The sequence below is a fragment of the Cavia porcellus genome, unplaced genomic scaffold (assembly GCF_034190915.1).
Source record: "Cavia porcellus strain 051 isolate PalLab524CR breed Dunkin Hartley unplaced genomic scaffold, mCavPor4.1 scaffold_31, whole genome shotgun sequence".
Lineage (NCBI taxonomy): Eukaryota > Metazoa > Chordata > Mammalia > Rodentia > Caviidae > Cavia > Cavia porcellus.
This window is the reverse complement of record NW_026947514.1, coordinates 26738062-26757134: the sequence shown is the minus strand read 5'-3', so window position 1 is coordinate 26757134 and position 19073 is coordinate 26738062.

The following is a 19073-nucleotide window of genomic DNA, read 5'->3' as shown; positions in this document are numbered from 1 at the left end:
TTCATAGATAACATGACCCATCACACTTTTTTCTGACAGGATATAAAATATCATACCTAAGAAATTGTTTTGAAAAAACTTTTTTAAAGAGCAGAATACATTTATTGAGAGAAAGAAAGCTTCCATCTGAGAGACAGAAGAGGCATATCTAAGAAACTTAACAATCACTTAATATAATATATTGCTTGTATATCAAATAATCCAACTGCCAGCAAAATGTACTTTTTAGCCTTCTACAATCCAAAATCAACTCAAGTTTGTCCACTGTCTTTGGTTTTAACGCCTTAACTGACTTCTAGTCAGAATATGCGTTAGAGCAAATTCTCTTTCTAGTCTCGCTCACGTTTGTGTTTGCACGCATGCGCATTACGCAACAATGGCTTTGAAGCTACTTTCGTTTGCATTTTGTGTTAAGTTCACTCTTTTGAATCTCATGTCACTCTTAGGTTTTATTTTTATTTTGCTTCTCCAGTAACTTTCTGGGGAAAGGGATGTCACACACTGATTTCCCAAGTCCTTGCCTACGATGTCTTTATTTTATTCTCAAACTTCACTGATATTTTGGCTGTATAGAATGCCATACTATAGATACTGTTTTTCTCAGAACTTTGGAGGCTGTGAAATTGTATTCTGCCAGCCATTGTTGATAATGCCAAGTGCGATGCCAACAGGAAGCTCCTGGGTATCTACCTGCTGATTCTCTCCAAATGTTATAGGAGTTTCCCTTTATACTTGCTATTCCAAAATTTCACAAAGATGTATGACCATTTTTATATTTGTTCCATTTGCATTTTCAATTTGAGGAGGTTTTGTGTCTTTTTTTCAATTTCGTGAAATCTTTGTTGGCTATTTCATCATATTCTCTTATTTTTCTATTTTTTTTTTTTCTGGTTTTCCTATTTGTCAAATGTTTGACCTTCCAATTTCTATTATTTTCCCTTTCAATTTTTCCAAATTGTTTTTCATTTCCACAAGCATATCTTAATTTTCAGGAGCATTTCCTTTTTCTAATTCTAGTCTGCTCTGGTGTTATGCTATTGTATGTTCTTGAGTATTGTCAAGCATAATTTCAAAAATAAAATAATTCTAATTCTGTCTTAGTTACTTTTCTTGTTGCTCAGACAAAATACCCAACACCTACACATTAAGGGAGGAGAGGCTTATTTTGGCTCACAGTTTGCAGGGGTTTCAGACCATAGCCCGGTGGGCTCCGAGGCAGGATGATATGGCAGAGGGCCAGCACAGAAGAGACGGTTCATGGTGAGCAGAAGCAGTGAAGTAGGGAAGAAGCAAGCAGTAAACAGCAAGTTGTGACAAGCGACAAACAGAGACCTTTTTTCTGTCCTGTATATCCTGCCCAGGCTACCCACCCTCAGAGTGAGTGGCACCCACACTCAGTGTGGATCAGCCTCAATCCTGGCATGGCACCATGAGTCAATCCCAGTATCACATTCTGGATCCCAGCATCACACACTCCAGACCCAGCCGCCTCTGAAAAGCCCCACCTACGACTGCATGAGGCTTCGGGGGGACATCTAGATACAAACCATAACAACTTCTCTCAGGATTAATGGTCCACTTACTTCAGTTTTTCCTTCCTCCCTTCTGACCTTCTGTTCTTCCATACTGGGGTTTGCACATAGTGAGCTATATTTCAGTCTTTTTTAAAATTTTGAGACAAATTCTTGCCAAGTCACTAAATTGCCCAGGCTGAGCTCAAACTTGCAATCTTTCTGCCTCAGCCTCCCGTAGAGTTGCAATCGCCTAGAGTGCAGGGTTAGGGAAATGTGCCACCACCCCCAGCGTGGCCTTTCTCCTGTGCACTCCTTTGTTTTTCATAGAGCTGAAGGTCCTTGCTTATCATATTTAGGAATGGAAGTGCAGGGAAATGTCATGGATTTCTTGAAGCATAGATTTGTTTAAGAGACTTTTTTGTTTAAGTACTGGGGACTGAACATTCTAGACAAAAACTCTACCACTGAGCTACATTCCCAGATCTATCTTTCTTTCTTTTTCTTTCTTTCCTTTCTTCCTTGCTTCTTTCTTTTTCTCTCCTCTCTTTTTCTCTCTTCCTCTTTCTCTTTCTCCCTCTCTTTCCTTAAATTTTATTTAAAGATAGCATCTTGCTAAGTTACCAAGGATGACCTCAAATTGGCAATCCTCCTGCCTCAGTCTCCCATGTAGCTGGGACTACAGGTGTGTACCACTACATTCAGCTCTTAAGAGACTTCTCGATGAAAGTTCTGTGTTTGTAGGTGAAGTACATAGTCGGTCAGGCTTTAGTAAAGGGGCAGGATACGAGCAAGGTCCAACACATATGCACTCATACACATACGCAACCCACGCTAGAATGGGAACATCGAGTCATACCCAGGAAAACTGTCAAATATCTGTAGTCTGCATTCTCTAGTTTTCTCAAAATGGTAAATCCTAGTGCTATGTTGGAGGTGGGTTATATGTGGGGAACTTGTTTGGATGTTCCTTTAAATAAGAATTGTCTAGTAGAAATATAATATGTCACGTATTTAATATTAATTTTTATAGGAGCCATATCTTTGGCCCTGAAGTGATATTTTATATTGTGCTTTATGCTAAGTCTTTGGTATCTACTGTACATTAGACATTCGCGGGGCACCTTAATCTGGACCCATGGCGTTTCAAGGGCTCAACACCTACATGCCCTGCGTGGCTGTCACACTGCTCCAGGCTTCACCAGCGGGTACCCAGCCTTATTTTTGCCTCATTTCCCATTCCAGACCTGGGCATTCACACACTACCACATCTGTCAGAGACTCTTTCCACCATGGTTTCCCTCTCCCTGTGGTTCTATCCATTTTCTGTTATCCAGAAATAGCCATTCAGAATGTCTCCTGGCCTCTTTCCTGCCTTTATTAAGCACTGGTATGGATTTCCTCTTCTCCATATCTTTGCCATTATTTCAGTAATATTTCCGTATCAAGCACATTGGCTTAGCCCACCTTGAATCAGAGATGAGAGACCTTTTGTTACTTTTGTTTGTTTTGTTTGGGCAGTGCTGGTGATTGAACCTTGGCTCCTGCGCATGCTAAGTGAGGATTCTACTACTGATTCCTCAGCCCGAAAGATGGTTTTAAATGTAATTTTTACAAAACAGAATCAGAAAGCTCACTGATGTATCTATTTTCTCATTCCATCAGCCCTTTAACCCTACCATACGTCTTTGTGAAGAAAGCAACACCACCCAGTAGATTAAAAGAGAAACAATAATCATGTGTCTTCTCAGATTCATGCTGAGAATGATAGTGAGCACAGAGGGGCTGTTACACGCTGCACACAAACAAAGGGTTCTCTGAATTAACTCAAGAGGAATTCGGTGTTACCGAATTCTGTTTACAAATACTCTCGTGACATAAATTTTTATTTATGTACATTCTTTTATTTTTAAAAGAATGGTGCAAGGCCAGGGATTTAGCTCAGCGGCATAAGCGCCTGCCTGGTAAGCGTGAGGTCATAAGTTTGATCCCCAGTGCCAAAAATAAAAAATAAAAGAATGGCTCACCCATGTCAAAATACTGGTGTCCAGCAAGGGCACTCTTATGTGTTGTCACAAGAAGAAAGGCTGCAGGCAGGAGGGTGAGAGTATGTCGCTCAGCTACGCATGATGTCACTCATCTATTCATGACGTCACTCACTATTCCTGATGTCACTCTATTCGTGGTGTCTTATCTATTTATGATGTCATCTATTCACAATGTCACTCATCTATTCATGGGGGTGGGGCTAAGCACCGCTCATTAGGCCCCACTGTGCTCCCAGAAAGATGCTACTGGGGACTTAGTTCCAGCACATGATTTCTGCACAACACAGTCCATCCACAGTAATAGAAAATACATGCATACTCTTCACATCCTCATTACCATTTTGATGTACAGATTCTGAGTTAAATATGTATGTATTTTCTTAAGAAAGATGTAAGCATGATGAATACATTGTTTTTAAATATGCTTTTAAATTTCATATAGTTACATATTAATATATTGTATACTATATAACTTTAAAGTTAAATTGCATAATTTACTGTATTATTTTAACATATCGTGAACATCTTTTATGTGGTATAAGATCAGCCTAGCTTCCCACATGCTAAGCAAGCACTCTTCATACTGAACTATATCCTCAAAGTTGTTAGCAACCCTTCACAACATCATTTTTAATGGCTGCATAGTTCTCCACTATACCATTGTCTGTCTCCCCCACTCTCTCTAGTCAGTCTCCTTTCATGCGCTAATTTGAATTTTTGCTTTTCACCTAAATAATGATGGTATGAACAGCTACTTTGAAGAAAACAAGACATTATAAGAGCCAGTGTTGATTTAATATCATCTGGCTTTGAAGTCCTACCATGCTTTTGTTTTTCTGTTTCCACTGGTTGTATTATGTTGTATCTTACTGGATTTTATTATCTGTGATAGCATAAACAAATTTTTTATAGACAATGAGATAATATCGTAGCCATTGTTCATTTTCTGTTATTTGGTTCTGAATGTCTTGTAATATTTTTATTCTCTTGAATAGTTTTATACTCTTATGTTTGATACTATTGCATATGAAGGTATGCTCAACTATTTCAAAGAAAGAGACATTGTGGTAGCTTCTGTTATATCGGGTTGTCTTGTGGTGAAATACTGTGTTGCTTAAATTGTTCTGTTCTGAAAAAAAATAACACAATTTCTGTTTTTTAAAAAAACTCACCTAGAAATACAGCAGATCTCTCATGTTCCATTATTAATTTTCTATGAGTCAATTTCTCTTTCTTTCTTTCTTTATTCTTTCTTTCTTGTACCAGGCATTGAACGCATGACCTCACGCTTGCCAGACAGGTGCTGCACCACGGAGTTATATCCCCAGTGTCTTCCTGAGTCAACTTCTTACTGCACTGTTTTGCTGTCTTTGCAGTGGGAACTGGAGAGGGATGGGATGTTTGGTGGCTTTTTCCAGCTCTCCAACTGGTAACCATCAGCAGCTGTGCCCTGCATATGGCAGTCTTCCTGTGTAATTATTTAATATGTTATTGCAGGTTGCCTTTTTCCTTTAAAAAGTAAAAACTAGAAAAGTGAAAGTACTAATATTAATTATGAGAAATGTAAATATTTTGTCCTTGTGCTGAGACAAAAAATGAAAATTACTGAGTGTGCTAAAAGCAGAAAATCCTCACTCATTGGAACAATTCAGCTTTCTGAGTACAAAAGCAGGGAACTGGGTTACAATTCTATGCACATATCGTCAAAAATGTCCTTAAGAACCCAAAATTCCATCAACAATTGAACAGATAAATACATTAGAGTATATTAGCTCAATGGAATATCAACATCCATCAGAAGACATAAACTACAAACTACACCCATCTGATGACAAAGAAGATGGAAAACCCCACAAATAAATAGAGAAAAAAATAAAATCATAAGCTGATCCATTTACAAAATATGATTTCCAGTTAAAAACAAAATAAGATCTGTATATCACTGGGGAGATAGCTCAGTGGCATAATCACCTGCCTGGCAAGTACAAGGTCTTGAGTTTGATTCCCAGTACAAAAAAAGTCATTTACAAAATAAATTAAATCAATACATAGACAAGTATACAGAGGCAAAAAGTGGATTTGTGGCTATCTAGGGGGTGAGTAGATAGATAGATGGTAGATTTTGGGGGATGGCTGAGGGATACAGGGTCCCTTTTAGGTGTAATAATGTTTTTTCTTTTTTTAATCGGTACCGGGGATTGAACTCATGACCATGTGCTTGCAAACCAGGCGCTTATGCCACTGAGCTAAATCCCCAGCCTCAATGTCTTAAAACTTATTGTGGTAATGGATGCACAGCTCTGAATATGCTCAGTGCCATTCTGTGGTGCATTTTAAAGTGTAAATTATATGGTCGGTGAGTTATATCCCCATAAATGCACTTAAAAGGGAAGGGAAAGTTAAGATGCCCCAAAGCCGAGGAAATGCATGGCTAGCAGACCTGCCATACAAGGCTACAGAGTCCTGTTGGGTGTAACGAGAGACTCTGGGCAGGAACTTGAACCCACAGGAAGGAATAAGGAGCACCATTAAACATTACTACCGGGAAATATCAAATAAATATGAATTTATATTTTGTTTATAATAATTCTCTCTTCAATCTGACTTAAAAGATAATACAAAGCAATAACTGGAAGCCTATGTTTGTGGGCATGTAATTTATAAAGAAGTAGTGTAATACAATGTTAGCACAAAAAGGAGTGAGCAAATGGAGTTATATAGGAGCAAAGTGCTGTATATTATTAAAGCTAATAATACACAAACTAAAAATTAAAGTTCATATTAACCCAAACCAGATTGTCATAAGATCATAATAGTAACCCCCCAATGAAAACTAGTAACAAACTCATGCAAAAATACAATTAAAAATTGACAAGGTAATTAACATGATACATTAGGGGCTTGGGACATAGTGATAGATAGATAATAGGTAAAGATAATAGACAGATAATAGGTAAAGTGACACACTAAAAATATCTAGTATAAAAGAATGTAATGATGAGGAATAGAGACAAAAAAACAAGAAGCAAAATAAAAACATAAATCCTAAATTATCAATAATTACATTAAATATAAATGAATTAAATACTCCAATAGAAAAGCAGCTTGGAAAATGGGGAGGGACGAAGGATGGAAGGAGAGAAGTATGTTAGATCAAAGGGATTGAATGTAAGAGAACATTAAAAAAATTTATTAAATAGTAGCATAACAAAAGCCAGAGTGGCTATGCTAACATCAGACAAAATAGACAAATTGTTTCTGTGCAAAGAAGGGCATTTCGTCGTAAATCATAAGTATATATGCACCTAAAAGTACAGTTCCAAAAACATAAGAAGTAAAAACTAACAATAACAATTGAGGACTTTTATTTTCCTATTTTCACTGATAGGACAACTAGGAAGATGATCAACAAGGAAATAGAAAACTGCATATTTAATATAGAAAGTCCTAAGGAAGCCACAAACATGTCTCTAAATAAACAAGTAAATAAGTTTCTATGTTGCTGGATTCAATACGTATATATTCAATAGACAAGTTCAGCAAAGTTACAGAATATAAGCTAAATATACAGAATTCAGTATTGGCCAGGCATGGTGGCACATGCCTATAATGCCAACATTTGGGTTGCTGAGGCGAAGGATCACTGCAAGTTCAAGGCCAGCCTGGGCTACAAAGAGCTCAAGGCTAGTCTGAGCTGCATAGGGAAACCCTGTCTCAAAAAGACAGAAAAAAAAAAAAGAAAAAAAATTCGTTTATTGTTTGGTGTGGTAACACATGCCTGTAATTCCAGAATAAGGAGGTTGAGGCAGGAGGATCACTGTAAATTCAAGTCCAGCTACATAGAGAGTTCAAGGCCAGTGTGAAGTACAAAGCAAGACCATCTCAAAAAAAATCAATTACATTGCTTTACCCTGACAATGAATAATCCAAAAATAAAATTAAGAAAATAATTGCATTCATAATAGAAAATAATTTATTTTAAAAGAAGAAAAGGACTGGGGATGTAGCTCAGTGGTAAAGCACTTGCCTGGCATGTGTGAGGCCCTGAGTTCAATTCCTATTACTGCCAAAAAGGAAGAAAAAGGGGGCCGAAGGGAGAGAACAGAGGAGTAAACTTAACTTAAAAAGCACAAGCAGTAAATACACTTTTACTTTCAATACTGATGATGGAGCCCAGGGTTTTGTGCATATTAGCCCTGTGCTCTACCACTGAGCTACATCCCCAGCCCACAAACTACACAGAACTATATAGATTACTAAAGGAGAAATTTACCTATTTATTTATTTATTATTTTGAAGGTAGTAAAATACAACAGAACAAGACAGAACCAAGCCAATCAAGACAGTGCAGTGAAGCTGGTACAGAACTTCAGAGCAGGATACCGGGATAACAGTAATAGGTGCCATAGTATATCTCATTATCTTCACAATGAGCAAAATCAAACCAAAAACATAATACTATAAAACTAATCAAAACAGAATATTGAATAGAGCAAACAAAGCAAAACAGTGGAAACAGTATTTGCCTTCAAAGAAAAGACTGAAGGAGATCCTCCATATTAGCTATACTGCATACGATCACCCTCCCAAGGGATGCTCAGACCTCTGGCCCCAGGTCAGCATAACCAACCCAACAATACAAGCATTTAGTTGCTTTTAGTTGCTATCAACTCTGGCTGTCCTGGACACCAACCAGTTGCTAAAGGGCGGGGGGGGGGGGGGGGGGGAAGCATGTGACTTTTGATTCTCAGCCCGCACCAGTAAGCTCACGGGAGACGCTGATTTGTTCTCTCCCTGGTGCGCTCCCTGCTTGCTCCCCGTTTACTCAGAAGGAGGGCTCCTTGCTTTGTTGTTCAGCTCCTCAAGTTCCAACACGGCTGGATCTCGGGAAATGCTGACTTGTTCTCAAAAGAGAATTTTAAAGATCAAAAAAGCGAGGTGATATCACATGTTCATGGATTAGAAGATTAAGATTGATAGGACAATGCTTCCCAAATTGATGTATAGATGTGGCGCAATCTGTATTATTTTCCTGCTACCTTGTTTTCCCAGAAATTTGCAAGTGGATCCTATAACTTATATAGTAATAAACAAGTTCCAGAGTAATCTTAACACTCTTGAAACAGAATAAAGTCACACTACTCACACATCCCAAGACATTACTACAAGACAGAGTAGAACTGGCATAACCATAGACATACACATCAATGGAAGGGACTTAGAATCCAGCGACCCACCTCCACAGACCAGGCTTCACCTACTAACACCACACTTGGTTACAAGCTCATTAGTGGACTAATCCAGTGATGAGTTCAGTGCACCTTTCACTTACAAACTGAACTCATTCGTGAGGGCTGGTTGTAACTCATGACTATTTTTCCCCTAAGAACTAATGGATATGCCCATAATGCATTCCAAACCTCCCAAACCACCCCTTAACTAATCTTTTCAAAATAAAATAGGGTTATATAATGTGCATAATTTACCAGACACACCAGTAATTTTTCTAATGTATTCACCAAAAAGTTCTCAAATGTGCCTAGTTTGCCAGAAACAATAATTCCATATAGTCCTCACCATTAAAGTTGACATTTTTGCCTGCAGGAAGGGAGGATGAAGTGGAAGGGGGTTATTGTTTGGAAGGAGAGTTCCCTTCCATAGGCACATCAGGAATCTGGCTCTCTGGTGTCCTTTCACTCCTTGGGAGAGTCTGTAGCTCACTAGGACCTGCTTCTGGCTCACGAGGTCTCAAACTTTGCAGAACTGCAAACTGGTCTAAGGTTGTCTGTTTCTGTCTTTAACACTGTTCTATAGTATGACATGATATGTCATTAAGCAACTTAATACAGTGATTGGATTTTTCTGCATCTGGGTGGGTCTTCTCTACAAATGCTTGTCCATTTTTTCAGAATTTCTTTATTTCAGAAGAACTTTGCTGCACTGATTGTTGATACTCTCCCTCCTCTTTAGAAAGCTCTTCAGCTGCTATTCTCTGTCGCTCAGCCAGAAATTGCTGAAGTCCCTCTGCAGATAATTCCTCCGAGTGTTTCTCCACCAGTTCTTCAAATCATCACTGTGTATTTGCAGCCCTATGGACTCTGCTATAGCAACAGTGTCATCAAACACAGGTCCATTGAGTGCTCGGCTCCTCCACACAGCCTTCAATTCTCTCCCCTGTATAATTCTAGGTCACACCTTCTTCCAGGATCCTTAGAGACACATTGGCCCAGGATTTCTCAATTATCCTCACATAGGAGAGGATGTTGTAATGTTCCTTTCAGGACTCTTTAAGGTTAAGTCTGTATCTGAGACTATCTGGAAGCACTTTGGGAACAGTTCTTTGGTGTATAGCTTTTCCTGGGAGAGAGAGAAAGCTATGGTGTCTTAAAGTTAGTTATAAGCTGCTAGTCCATGGCTGCAGTAGAGGAGTTGTATTAGGTAGGAGGAACTCAGCTGGGAGACGGGAATTCTTCAGCCAGTTCTTCTTCCAAATCTCATGGGTGGACAGGAGCATTGTCCACGATGAGGAGAGCCTTAAGTGGGAAACCTTTGTCCACTAGGTATTTCTTAACAGTAGGACAGAAAACCTCCCTGATCCACTCAAGAAAAAGTACTCATTACCCCAGGCTTTTGCATTAGTTCCACATAACCTCCAGCCTGTTCTTCATGACTTCATGTTTTCTGAACTCTCTATGGGTCTCAGAATGGTAAATCAAGAGAGGCTTTACCTAGAGGTTACCACTAATATTGGCACACAGCAACCAACTTAGCCTGTCCTTCCCAGGCTTGGGCTGTGGCGTTTCCTTCTCTTCTGGGTAATGTATGTTCTTCTAGGTATTTTCTTCCAGAAAAGGTCAGGTTCATCACAACTGAAAACTTGACGAGAGCAAAAGCCATCTTTCTCTGTCACTGTTTTGAAGCAGTGTATCTGATTTTCAGCAGTCCTTTATCAGCACTGGCTCTTCGCCGTGTCTAGTTGCACTATGAGACCCCGTTCTCACCCTAAATTGTGAAACCTTGCTGGCATGAACTGTTTCATCATTATCTTTTTCTTCCTTCCTTTCTTTTTTTTTTTTTTTGTACCAGGAATCAAAATGTTTCACCATGATCATTCGTTGTTGGATTTATCCTTTACAAAATTGGCATTTATAGCCCTAGTTTTTCACAAATTATAAAAAACTAGGCTATAACCTCCCATCTGCCTTTTGTTTTTCCACACTAATAATCACCTTTCTACTTCATCTACCACTGTTAACCATGACTTCCTAGCTTGAGTAACACCTTTAGCAACACTAGCTCCCTTATATAAATCTTTTCTCCATAACATTGTTGAGATGGCGAATTTTGCCATGCTGCACATATTAGTGAGATTGGTCGAATACCACTCTCATGTTTCTCTACAATATCCTTCTTCTTTTCAATTTTGATTGCTTTCTTTACCTTCCCTTCCTTCCTTGGCTTCTTTTCTAGTTTTTGGGGGATTCATTTTGATAGCAGTAATTGCAGTGATTACATGAAGCACTAGCTTCATGTAAATAAATAAATAATTTAAAATATATATTTTAATATATAAGCACCGATGGAAATCACATTCATGAACATATACCTCTGGGTTCAGACTGACACTTACGTATGATTACATATGCTTTTTTGGCATTGCAAGTTCACAGCTATACAAGCAGCCCACATTCAGGTCATAACTCAAAACTTTGGTCATAGTTAAACCTAAAATTCAGGTCATAGCTTGAGTTTTTCATATGTGAGGCCAGTCATAACTTGAGGGTCCACTGTATGTCCAGATGTCCCTCTAATGCCTTATACACTCAGAGGTAGGGCTCTGGGATTGATTGGGTAATGTGGATATGATATGTGAGATATAGCAGGTGTCGAGATCATTGATAGAGAAAGGATCATCTTTTCAACAAAAGCATTTTTCAGCATCTTTAGTGCTGAAAGAACTAAATTCACATATGCAAGAGAATAAATCTGGACACCTATGTTACACCACACAAAAATTCAAAGAAGATTAAAGACTTAGATGTGAGACCTAAAACTATAAAACCCTGAAAAGAAAGCATAGATGTAAATCTTTGTCTTGAAGAGACACTGGTTCTTCAGATACGACACAAAAATGCAAGCAAAGAATAAGAACACAATTTAATTTCATCAAAATTTAAATTTTTTGTTTCAAAAAACACTACCAAGATCATCAGGGGAAAACTTGCAAACCATACATATAATGAAAATCCAGTATCTTGAATGTATAAAGAACTCCCACAACTCAACAATAAAAGAATCCAGTTTTTAAGTGGTCAAAGGATTTGGGTAGACCTTTCTACTCTAGAAAGTAGGCACATAAAAATGTTCAACATCAGTCAGGCAAATGCCTACCAGTCAGTAGGCAAATGCAAATCAAAACCACAAATGAATGCCACTTGACACCTATTAGATGTCTGTACCAAAAAGATGAGTAACAAGCACTGGTGAGAATCCAGAGAAAAAGAAACCAGCCTGCACTGCCAAGGACAGTGTAAAATGGGGCGAGTGATTAGAAAACAGTCTGATAGTTTCTCAAAAGTTAGATAGAGTGACATTGACTCATCAATCCCGTTCCTAGGTAGATGCCCAAGAGAATCAAAAACTGTCCACACAAAACCTTCTACACAGCTAGAAGCAGCATTATTTGTAAGAATGAAAATGTGGAAACAGTACAAACATCCACCAAAGGCAAGTGGACCAAGTATTTCTACATGAAGGGACATTACTGGGTCATAGAAAGAAATGTGCTGCTTATATCTACGACATAAGCTTGAGCTCTGAAAGGACCACGTTGAGCAAAAGAGATCAGTCACAAAAACTCACAGTCACAAAAACTTACATTACTTCAGTGATGTAAAATGTCAAAATAAGCAAATACATAGATATAAAGTGTATCAGTGCTGGCCAGAGGTCAGAGCAAGTAGAGAGACTGCTAACGGGAATAGAGCTCCTGTGGGTGATGGTAAAAATATTTAGGCACAAGTTCAATTCCCAGCACCACCCACACATACACAAAATCTGTAATTAGATGGTGGTGATGCTGCCACAACTCCGTGAATATACAAAAAACACAAAAAACCCCACTAAATTTTGAAGCCAGGTGTGGTGTTTCATACCTGTAATCTTATGTCTTGGAAGCTGAGATAGGAGGATTTTGAGCTCCAGGCTAGGCTGGACTGCATAGTGAGGCTCTGGATCGAAATAAAATATAAAATAAAATAAAATACCAAGATGTGAACTTTAAAGGAGTAATTCTAATGCTTTCTGAATCATCTCTCAAAATAAAAATACACTAAGAAGTATGAACAAGTACCTATATCCCAAGAACACAAGGTTGGTTTAACATTTAAAAATCAGTGAACATAATGTATCATAATACATAAAATAACAGTATTTGCAGTGATGGCTGATAGGCCATCACTGTATCCTTCTCAGGTACTCGTCACTGTGCTAAGTCACTGAAATGCATTATGTGGCACAGCATTTCCATTATGCATTTGGGGAAACTGAGGCATCTAGTTTTTCTTTCTTTCTTTTTTTTGTAGCGGGAATTGAACTCGGGACCTTGTGCTTGCCAGGCAGGCGCTGTGCCACTAAGCTACATCCCCAGTTAAATTGATTGCCCAAGATCACCTGACTATGAAGTGGGCCAGAACCTTCCATTCTACATTCAAACCGAAGCTGAGAGACTATTTCTTGAACTCTCACTTTCTTCCAACACTATGTCGTCCTCCACATCCTCCCAGGGATGGGCGACAGAAGGACGTGGGAAGTCATTTGGTTCAAGCCTCATTCATGTCCCTGAAGCACCTCACTCCAATGAGACCAGAGAGGCACCTCCAGCCCCAAGCAAAGGAGGACCCTAGAGATCCTTGAGGATTACTGCCCACGGCCTGTCGGCATCGCCTCTAGACAGCCATGAATTAAAAACTGGGCAAATCCCACAATTAAGTGATTCCAGTGCAAGTCCAACACTTTCAAATATACCATTTTATGCTCCTTCATTTTCTGTATCACCATTTTTTAAACTGGTGTTTAACTAAAAAGTGGAGAGGCCTCTCTCTATCTCAACCTTTGAGAGGCCTCTCATTTCCTGCCCTCCTGTTGGAAAGGTACAGGGCAGAGGGAGACCCTCCGGGTCCCTCTCATGTCCACTCAGGCACGGCCAGGGGCTCCGCATCAGTATGGCCTTGCCTGTAGGATGAAGCAGGTCAAACCCATGCAGACCCACAAGTTGCAGGGAGCAAGTACATCTGTCCAGAAATTCCCTGAGCTTCAAGGGGAAAGTTGTAAGAGGCCACTGGGTCCAGATTCATAAAGGGAACAGAAAGTTTTAGATGCAAGTCCTGTGACCTACTACTTCTCACCTGGAACATTTTGCCCCCTCTTCTTAGGACATTTAGCAATGTCCAGAGACATTTTTGGTTTTCACAGGTGGGATTATACTAGTGTCTAGAAACCAGAGATGCTGCTAAACACCCTATGTTCAAGACAAAGAATTATTCGGCCAAAATGTCAAGAAAGGGTGCTCCAGCTCCTGCCGGGCAGCCATACCTTTCTCGGAAGCTTCCCCAAGTCTTTAACTGGGCTGAAAGTGAGAGGGCTGGACTAGGGCCACCCCGCAGGGGGGACTTCCCCTGTCATCACCTGGCTACCCCCCTCTGGCCCCTTCACTGGAGAATTCTGTCTCAGGTAACTGTTTTCCCTCTTTGTTTGGGAAACTTTGTGAAAAATCCCCTGTAGCTATGTTATAAGCAGTAAAGATGTACCGTAATGTGCTTTTTCCATCAAAAAAATTTAGAGCAGCTAGGGGATTTTTATCATTTTAATTCAAATAATAAATAGTAGCAGCCCGTGTTTTGGTAGCACTATCTCCCCGTTAGCCTTTCAGGGGCACTCAGAAAAAGTGTGTTCAAGTGACAATGAATCAGTCGGCGGTCTAGACAGGGGAGAGGGGACGGCCTGGGTATGCTGGTTTGGCCTGGAACAATGAATGGGCCACACCCGGGAAGGCCTAGCCCTCCTCCCTCAGCCAAGACCCACCTCGATGTGGGGCCCTGGGGAACCTGCGGACATTTGCATACCCTCTCTGGAGCCTCTGCTTTCTTCTTCCTGGGTTTCATCTTTAATAATTAGAGAAAAGGCTACTAGGGAATGTGACACCAGTGCTCTGGGAGAGTAAGGCTGCCAGGCCAAGGTCCAGGCCCTCTTGCTAGCCAGGCAGTCTGGGGTCCGGGAACCTCAGAGGGCACTGGTGACAGCTGGGGGGGGTGTATTGTCACACAGCTGGGGTGGGGTAGGAGGTATTGTTACACTTCCTGCCCCTCCCTGAGCCCTTGGTGAATTGAATTTGGGGATTAACTGCAAAGAGATGATTGCAGTTGATGAGAATGGATTTGGGGCCCACTAAACCTAGAGTTGGCATGTGGGTGCTAATGAGGCAGTGTGGGGCGCATTCCTGTGTGACCCCAGACAGGTGAGAAAAAAAATCAAGAGACAGAAGAGAGGCGTGTGGTGTCTGTTCCTCCTGGCTGGCTTAACTCCACTTGAGGCTACAAAGCGCCCCCTACTGGGCACTGTGAGCCATCCTTTCCACAGAGCTAACGGGGCCTTAGGGCCACGGGGAGCTCTGAAAAATACCTGCACTCAGACCCCACAGCAGATCACCCCACTGTGATACCTGCAGGTGGGCGCAGCTGGGATCTCCTTATTCCCGGCCTTGGGCGTTGGCTCCTTCTCCGTGCAGGCGGGGAGGCCTGCTCCTGCAATGATGGGATGCAGATGGGGTGCTCTCCAGTCAGCTGGTTCACGGGGCAGGGTGGTCTCCACGGTTTTTTCCTGCTCCCTTCCTCTCTTCTCATTGCTATAAGGACTTGGCCAGAGCAACCCTGCTCTTAAAAAATATCAGGTAGATCTCAAGGCCTTGGTAATGGGCTGACTCACTGGGCTTGGGCTGAATCATTGGCCTGGCATTGAGAAGGGTGGGGGAACTGAACTGGTGTGAATCAAGCCGGCTTGTTGCTCTTTAAAACAAAATCATTTTCAATTACCTTCAGAAGTCCAGTTATGTGCAATGTATCATGTTGATTTTAAACAAGACTGACCCAGGAGGCCCTCTGTATGATACCAGTTCCTCAAACACTGAAATACAGGCTGCCAGCTGTGTCCTTAAATCCCTAGAGTTTTCCACTTTCAGGACCAGCCCCTCTCCCACCTCCCTGTCATTAAGCCACTAAAAAAAATTATTTGCTTGACATAACGGCAGCCAGGTCTGTTCTGACTGACCAGTGCCTGTGGGGTATAAATTGTCAAGTGTGTTGCCCAGATTAAAAATCATTTCAGATTGGGTGTGGTGGCAAATGCCTGTAATCCCAGCACTCAGGAAGCTGAGGCAGGAGCATCACTGTGAGTGCAAGGCCAGTTTGGGATAAAAAGTGAAGTCTAGTCCAGCCTGAACCACATAGTGAGACCCTGTCTCAAAAAGGCCACAACCAAACAAAAAGATCATTTCCGTCTCCCTGAGAGCAGCTTCCCGGGGCTCTCCACCTGTCATTTTTAGCTACAGCCTTACAAGTCTTTTTTTTTTTTTTTCCATTTTACACAAACATATTGTGTTTTCTGTGCACTGTCCAGAGGATTTTACAAACATTAACTCATTCAAACATTATAATAATGGCCTTAAGCGTTTGGCAAGATTATATTCTTCCATTTTACAGATGTGGAAATTGGGGCATAGAGGTTAAATAAGTCACCGAGATCACCCAGCATTGGGCACTAGATGCCTCTGGCTCAGAGTCTATTGCTCTTGGCCATAGGAAGCATCACCATAAAATAGTGAGGCAGAGATTTTTCTTTTTCTCCGGCCAAACTGAGGTTCACGAGGTCTACTCTAGCATACTTCCTCTCTGCCATTACCTGCCACCAAATGGGGGAAACAGAGTCTCAACCTTCCTAAGGTTAGCAAGTCAGTGGGGGGCAAAGCCAAGGCCGGAGTGCTCCTCCCGACCCACCTTGGTGTCACATCACAACACTTATAGCAGCTAAATATCTTCTTAGAAGTCAGTTTGGGACACATGGTGGTTTTTAGAAAAGTCCACACATTCATCAGAATTCCTCCCTTCAATAGGTAGAGTTTCGATTGGTCCCTTTAAGTGTGGGCTGGACTTATTGCTTCACTAGTAATGACTAGGACCGAGCAGTAAATGAGGAAGCCAGCTTGTGTGTCCTGGGGATACTCAGGTAGTTCTGTGGAGAGACTTACTTGGGGAGGAACTGAGGCCTCTTGCCACTGGGTACCTGAGTGCGCCATCTTGGAATCGGATCCCTCAGTCCAGTCTCCAGAGGAAGAAAGCCTCAGTCGACAGCTTGACTAAAACCTCATGCGAAATCATGACCAAGCTACTCCTTGATTCCTAACCTTCCAAACCTGTGTGAGACAATAGGTGCTTTGAGTCCATAAGCTGCTAAGTGTTAGGGTGATCTTTAATGCAGAAATAAACATACACTGTACTAGTGAATATTCTCTGTTGCACTGTATGAAATCTCTGAAGTGTAATTAAAAGTATTCATTGAAAAAAGAAATAAATAACTAATGCAGGAGACTCTGTCTTACTCTTAAAGTGCTGGAACTGTGCACAACCTTTGAAGGAGTCTTTATCCCCAAGCTAATCCAACTGTACTTCTTTTAAAAACTGTAGGCAATTCTAGTATTTTAATTCATACGATCCTGCCGTCCCACACTTCCCTACTGGTCATCAACCCAAATCAGAGAGATCTTTTGAAAATAAGTATTTTCCCTGTATAGGTTTCTATAAAGCTTATGCCAAGTGTAGCTGTATCTAAGTGTTACCAAGTTGCTACATTACTGCAGCGACAAGAGAACCAAGCCTAATATAATAATCTAATGACAGATTTAGAGAAATGGTTGGCTTGGGGATTTTTCTAACCATAACCTGATGCATGGTGCATCTCAGCTGCTGAGAACTGCTTAAGTACATCAGACTGTTTGAGTACAAATCTTGACTCTGCCACGTGCCAGGTGTGTAAACATGGAAAAGTTATCAAACTTGTATCTTCACTTATCTCATCTGTAAACTGAAGCATAAAGATGATATGAGTTCTTGGGAAGACTAAACCAAGTGATGTAGAGCAGAGACTCTGGAGCTAAGCTGTCTGGGCTTGAGTCTTAGCCCAATCCACCTAACTGGCTTTATGACTTTGGGAAAGTTAAGCTCCTTGTGCCTCAGGAGTCCACATCCATAAAATGGGGGAGGAGAGAGGGGACTTATTTCTGTGACAGTTGTGAGAATTAAATGAGTCTATTCGTGTACTGCCCCAGCACATAGTAAGTCATATTTGGCAGAGATGCTGGTGTAGTTGTGCAGGTTTTTTTCTGTTCAAGGGCTCCTATCTGAGAGGGCAGGAGGAGGACTGCCAGGCTATGTGCTTTGGTAAATAGTTGCCCACCTAGAGTTGTCACTGTTCTCTGATTTGTACCAGGACCCTAGCAGGGTCTTATGCAGTCTCTAAGAGAGTGAAGTATCCAGAAAACCCTACCTCATCACTATCCTTAGGCTAGGAGCTGATGTTCACTGTAATGTATCACAACCGTATCTTCGTGGTTTCATGGAGTTTTCCAAAATAACTGCCAAGGGATGCCTGTATCTCATAACTTGCTGTTATGATTCAAAATATTACCAATTTAGAAGCTCAGAATCATGCAGGATGATGCTATAATTGCTTCGCTATGCATACATATGTGGTTCAAATACATAAATATGCTTGGGAATGACCGAAACTACATTTTAGTAATGGGTTGCATGGGGTGAGAAGAGGACGGATTTGGAAGGAATATACAAAGACCACTCTGAGTGTCTTAAGCTTAGCACTGGATGACAAAATGTGTATTAACTTTTAACCTTAAACATGGAAGAACAATTTATTAGTAATACTACTGAATTGGACCTATCTTCTTATGTAAGAAATCATTTTGTACATCTTGCCTCTTTAGTCTTTGTTAAATATTAACTAATAGCATATCTCACAGAATTAGAGTAAACAATCCTAAAATTCATCTGGAGCTAGAAAAGACCTTGAATAGCAAAGGCAATCCTGGACAACAAAGACAAGACAGGGGGCATCACAATCCTTGACTTGAAATTATACTATAAAGCTACTGTGATAAAAACAGTGTGGTACTGGCAAAAAATAAAATAAAATAAAATAAAACCAGACCTGAAGATCAATGAAACAGATTAGAAGATACAGAAACAACTCCAGACACACTAAGCCACCTTATCTTTGACAAAGGTGCCAAACACATTCACTGGAAGAAGGATAGCCTCTTTAATGAATGGTGCTGGAAAAACTGGCTCTAAACATGCCAAAGATTAAAAATGAACCCATATCTTTCACCATGCACTAAGCTAAATTTGGAATAGGTCAAAGATCTTTACATTAAAACAGAAACATTAAA